Source organism: Salarias fasciatus, chromosome 22, assembly GCF_902148845.1.
Source record: "Salarias fasciatus chromosome 22, fSalaFa1.1, whole genome shotgun sequence".
NCBI lineage: Eukaryota > Metazoa > Chordata > Actinopteri > Blenniiformes > Blenniidae > Salarias > Salarias fasciatus.
Window position 1 is genome coordinate 29427651 of NC_043765.1, and position 5677 is coordinate 29433327.

General features: G+C 38.5%; 1 long non-coding RNA gene across 1 annotated transcript; it reads right to left on the reverse strand.

Moving 5' to 3' along the window:
* Positions 1 to 4096: 4096 nt before the first annotated feature.
* LOC115409904 (uncharacterized) lies at positions 4097 to 4576 on the reverse strand. The gene is made up of 3 exons (XR_003934031.1): positions 4540 to 4576; positions 4327 to 4415; positions 4097 to 4237 (listed from the first exon to the last, which is right to left on the reverse strand). It is a non-coding gene; the product is annotated as an uncharacterized LOC115409904 (long non-coding RNA).
* Between the last annotated feature and the right edge of the window lie 1101 nt (positions 4577 to 5677).

Here is a 5677-nt window from a genome sequence, read left to right on the forward strand (position 1 = left end):
AGATCTTGGATTTCTGCTATTATTCTTAAGATTCAAAATTATTCTTACTCTTTATTTGCACATTTCAATCGCTTTGTTGCACCCCCATGTGTGTTCTAGCCTCTGTAACTTGAAATTTCTCCGTGGTGAGATAAATAAAGTCTATTCTATTCTATTATGATATTTATCAATATGATAATGGTATGGAAAGATGAAATCAGGTCTGACATCATGTGCATAAGTTTGAGTCAGTGTGGATTTGCGGTGCAGCACAGAAAAACCTGGCGGAGCGTAATGATAAAGCGAACCTCCAACATGTCGTAAAACACAAGCAGCACATATTCAGTACAGATTCAAAAGTGAATGTATATTAAAAAAACTAATGCTCTTAAAGAATATCTCATAAAATTTCCTCTTGTCGGATTAATAAAGGATTTTTAACTTTCAATAACGGATGGATCCTGCCAAGGAGAGCGCAGTTTTAACAGTGCGCACGCGCTGCTGCAGAGCGCACGCGCTGCTGCAGAGCGCATTTCAGACGCTCAGATCCAGCAGGGAAAGGTGCTGTTTAGCTCCGAAATGGTGTGTGACTTTATTTTGTCCTGTGTAGTTTTAGAAAATAGTGTACTGGCTGATGGAGTTACTTTAGATGCACTGGTGCCATGAAAGGACTTGATGTAGGAACCAGGAGAGGCTCGGACTGGAGGCTGGACGGAGGAGACCGGACCTGAAGAACCATGACTGAAATGTAAATATACTATAAGTTTAGCAAATGATTTATCTAATCAGTGATTTTATTCAGGAAAATAACTTAAAGGAGGTAGTAGAAGTAGTTAATGTAGAACTCAACAAGAAAAAATAGTGGTTTGACAGCAACAAATTAGTTTTAAATGTTAAAAAAACTAATTTTATATTGTTTAATGATAGAGAAAATAATATACATATATCAATTAAAATAGATGGGATTCAAAGGGTACATAAAACAAGATTTTTAGGTGTCATTATTGATAAAGACCTTAGCTGAAAGTCACATATAAATTATATTAGAAATAAAATAGCTAAATCGATTGCAGTATTACATAAAGTAAAAGCAGTTTTAAATCAGTCAGCATTACTTAACTTGTATAAATCACTAATTATTCCATACTTAACTTATTGTGTGGAAATTTAGGGGACGGCCTGTAAAACTTATACACAACCAATGTTCATTTTGAAAAAAAAAAGGCCCTGAAAATTATAAGTAATAATAGAAATAGAGACCTATCAAACCCACTATTCATTAAGTATAATTCTTGAAAATTTGATGATATAGTTGAATATAAAATACTTCAGATATTATATAAAGCTAATAGGAACATGTTACCACGAAAAATTCAAGAAAGATTCAAAAAAGAACTTTTTTATAATCTAAGGGATTGACATTTTTAAAAACCCCAGATTCAGAACAAAAATAATGGAACTCACTGTGACTGTTAAGGGAACCAATCTGTGCAATGCCCTTCAGAAAGAAGTGAAAGAAATGCGAATAATCACAGCGTTTAAAAGAAATGTAAAACTACATTACTGGAAAATTATGCAATGTTGGACACATGAGATTATGTGTCCAACATTGCATAAGTTTATTCTGACAGAATGGAATTTGTTTTTGAATTTTGATTCCAGATGATTGAAATTGGAGACGGAATATAAGCGGTTGGATAAAGAAGAGGTAGATAGAGAAAAAATAATAGGTGTGTGTAATGAGTGTAAAATTCGGTGAAAATATTATGGTGTTTGTAAATATTGTGAAATACGTAAAAATATGAACTGATGAAAGAAGAGGCAGACATAAGTTATTCTTCTTTCTGCTCTGTTTTCATTCATGTATGTATTACTTTCTTTTATGTATATTTTTTGTGTCATCTTTTGAATGAAAATAAATCTATAAATAAAATAAATAAAATGTGATGCCAGTAGCCCAGATTAGCTGACGGAAGATTACATACAGACAGTGGACGTTTAGTCAAACATTTTATTCAGACTTCGACAAACTGTCATTAATTTTGTTCAGTGTATTATTGATTATTGGTTCCCCAGCCTGGTCACTATTGCGGTCAATGAACGGCAGATTTCTGTTGATCTTTCCAGGATCTCTGCCATGATGACGGCTGCTCTCGGTCCAGCAGCACCGCTCGGTCCCGTGTCCTGCTCAGCACCGGTCCGGTACTGGGTGTGTGTGTGTTGGGGGGGCGGGGACCTGGCCATGGTGCAGCTGCTGTATGAGACATAAATAAACGAAACAATAAAAATATGAGCTGTGTAAGTGTGTCAGCGTCATTATTTGCTATATCAGGGTTACATGAACGGACCTATTCAAACCTCAGCTGGTGTCCGTTCATCCACGGTGACGCTGCTCATTGCGGCGTGATCTTCCTCCAGACAAAGTGTTTCTGTCCTCCTTTAATTCCAGTTTTTAGTCATCCACTGAGCCCCTCCTTATTTACCTCCACCTCAGACCTGAGAGGATCGATATCCAGAATCCGGAAAAGTTTCTTTTTTGCCAAAATTGCGGGACTTCTGAACCATGAATATAGCCGTGCCATCCGCTGCCGGTGCAGCTGAATCAAGACCAGCAATCATGTTTGCTGTAGCGCTCCGGAGCATGCGTATAGGTGCGACCTGTGTACACCAATGCTGTGCGCAGATGTCCCCGGAGGGATCCGCGCGGACGGGAGCTTATGGACTGGAGCTGAGTTTTACATGCGCCCTTAAAAGTTATAAGTGCTCACGTAAACAACTTTACGCGAGCGCGTAAAAGTTCTACGTGCTCACGTAAACAACTCTACGCGAGCACGTAAAAGTTCTACGTGCTCACGTAAACAACTTTACGCGAGCACGTAAAAGTTCTACGTGCTCACGTAAACAACTTTACGCGAGCACGTAAAAGTTCTACGTGCTCACGTAAACAACTTTACGCGAGCACGTAAAAGTTCTACGTGCGCACGTAAAAGCTTTACGTGAGCACGTAGAACTCCCTTAAAAAAATAATTTTTTTGATGTCCCTTTAGGGGCTCCGTATAAATATGCTTTAAAAGCAAGTAAACTAACAGTCTGGTTGCAGACCTCCACTCTCAGGACCCTTCTCCGCAGACAGCTCACCTCCACTCTCAGGACCGGAAGTTGATAGAAAATCTTTCAAAAAAAAAAAAAAGAAAAAAAAAGCGAGAATATCGGAATCGCGTACTTTTCATTCCCCATGAGATTACGGTTTACTTTTGGTGGCTTTAATTTTATGTATGTAATGTAAGTATGATTTAAAAAGAATGTGCCAACACAGTCTGGTTGCAGACCTCCACTCTCAGGACCCTTCCCTGCAAACATCTCCTCTCCACTCTCAGGACCGGAAGTTAATAGAAATATGAAAAGGCATGACTATGATCATGAGTACTGTCATGATCCCCTTAAAACAGTATTGTTCTTTGCTGCATTAGTTTACTGCAGATAGTATTTTTGATGTAATTGACTATATGGACAGTTGTTAGACTGCATTACATACTTTTTGAAACATCTGTGTAAATGAAAAAAACTCTTCTACACTGAAACCTATTTGAGTTGTCTTTGCTTCAATAGCATTATTGTAAATGTACAGTTTCCTGCAGTGTTGCAGCTTTTAACATTGTTTTAATTCAACTAATTTCATATAGGCACATGTTTATACGTATATATATTGTGTATAGTGTTTACAATTCTTATACCTCATAATTCATCTAATAAGTCCTCCATATTGTTTGTGCTGTTCTTACCTTGTGTTGTTGGACCACATGGATTTGCCACTGGAGGATGTGAGGACTGATTAAGTTGTGTATTCAATTCACTGGATTACTGAATATCTAGTTGCATGATCTAGATTGCCTATAATCCCTGTTCAGGAGAAAACAGACACAAAACAAACTTCCAAGTTGTTTTATTTTTCTTTGCGCTCGCAGTATGCTATGTACCCTCCTTTGTCCATAATCTCTTCACAAAAGACACACATATCTCCAATGTTGTATAACAAAAACTTAAAAAGCTCCAGAATCACTTCTCTTTCCTCTTCACCAAAATCCAGGGTGGCGTGAAAGAGGTTTTCCAGGTGTTGCACAGCCTCCTCAGTGCATGATGTGTCGTCCATGCTCAAACCGTCAGGCACCTCCACCCTGGCTGCTGACAGCTGTGGGTTCATCTCCACCCATTCTGCTGCTTTCTTGCAGTGCTCCACAACTCGGGCCACCACACTGGTCTAAAGAAAATTAGAAGCGTCAAGTTTTTGTCAAGACATGAAAGGTCAACTCACAAATGTAACAACATGGAAGTGGAGGTCAGGCCCACCTCTTCTTCAGTTGTCTCCATCCCCTGCACAACTGGAGCAGCTGTTTGTTGACAACTTTTCTTCCTCTCTTCAGCCTTAAAAGGCTGTACTGCATTAAATAAAAGCATAGCTCACAAAATCAGTTAATGAATCATGTCCAGGGATGGGAAACCTGACATAACATTGACTAAAAACAACAAATAAATATTGAGACAAAAGGAATGCAGACTGACCTCTGTCATGTCATCCAATTTTCCCTTCAGGCGAAAAAACTGGTGGCACCTCACCTGCCAGAAGGGATTTCGACTTGAATGGAAAATGAGCAAACATCTTGCCATGGCTACAACAGTAGGTAAAACAATTAAAATTACACGCGCTGCCCTGAAATTAGTCAATTCTGGCAATAAGTAAGAGAATGGGAAGACAACAGGACAGATGACGACATTTCAATGTGCAAATCATCAATCATATCAGTTCAATCAAATTATGACATCCTACCTTCCAAGATCAAAGTGTTCCATGAGCATGACACGCCGCCATTTTCACAGGGTTCGCTTGTTTGCCTACAAAAAAATTCAGACATCAAACAATCAATTAGGTTACTTTTCTGAATAAGCAGGTGAACAGTGTGTACAAACACACTGAAAAATATAGTATGCTTACCTTTAAATGAAATGCCACCTTTTTTATGTGATTCTATGTGGCTCTGCAACTTGAACACTTTCAGGTTTGAACTTGAGGCACAGTGGAGAGTGAAACTGCTTGCAGCAGGTCCTGCAGCGTTCGATTTCTGAGTCCACTCTGATAACTGAAATATGCATCTGTAAGAGAAATTACGTCGTGATCAGTAAAACAAAATTTAATAAAAATATATGGTGACTCAGTTTTCTTGGCTTTCTAGCAGGAAGACTGCATGATTAAGTGAGCACTACCTCGTACACAAGACAACTTCGACATGTTATTAATATGCCCCAGACAGAATAATTTCTATCCAAATGCTATTTGCAAACGGCAGTGAAAGCCTTCTGACGTAAAGATAATCACATAGACAAATATAAATAATATACACAGTGCTTTTGTGCTTTCAGAGGCTAATACAATTACCGTGGTCAGCGCTAGCCACCGTTAGCCTAACTACCATTACGCTATAACGGTAAAGTGGAAACTCTATTCTTTTAACTATAAGTTCACGGGGCAATGTATAGTGTGCAACGTCACGTTCTACTGAATTAAGGCAATTTTTGTTTTTATATAACAAAAAGGTGTCGCTTGATATTTACTCACCTTTCCGTGTCCACACAATGAGAAATACGTGCTTCCGGTGTTTTCTTTTCCATTTTTTTAATGCTTCGTATCAACTTCCGGTCCTGA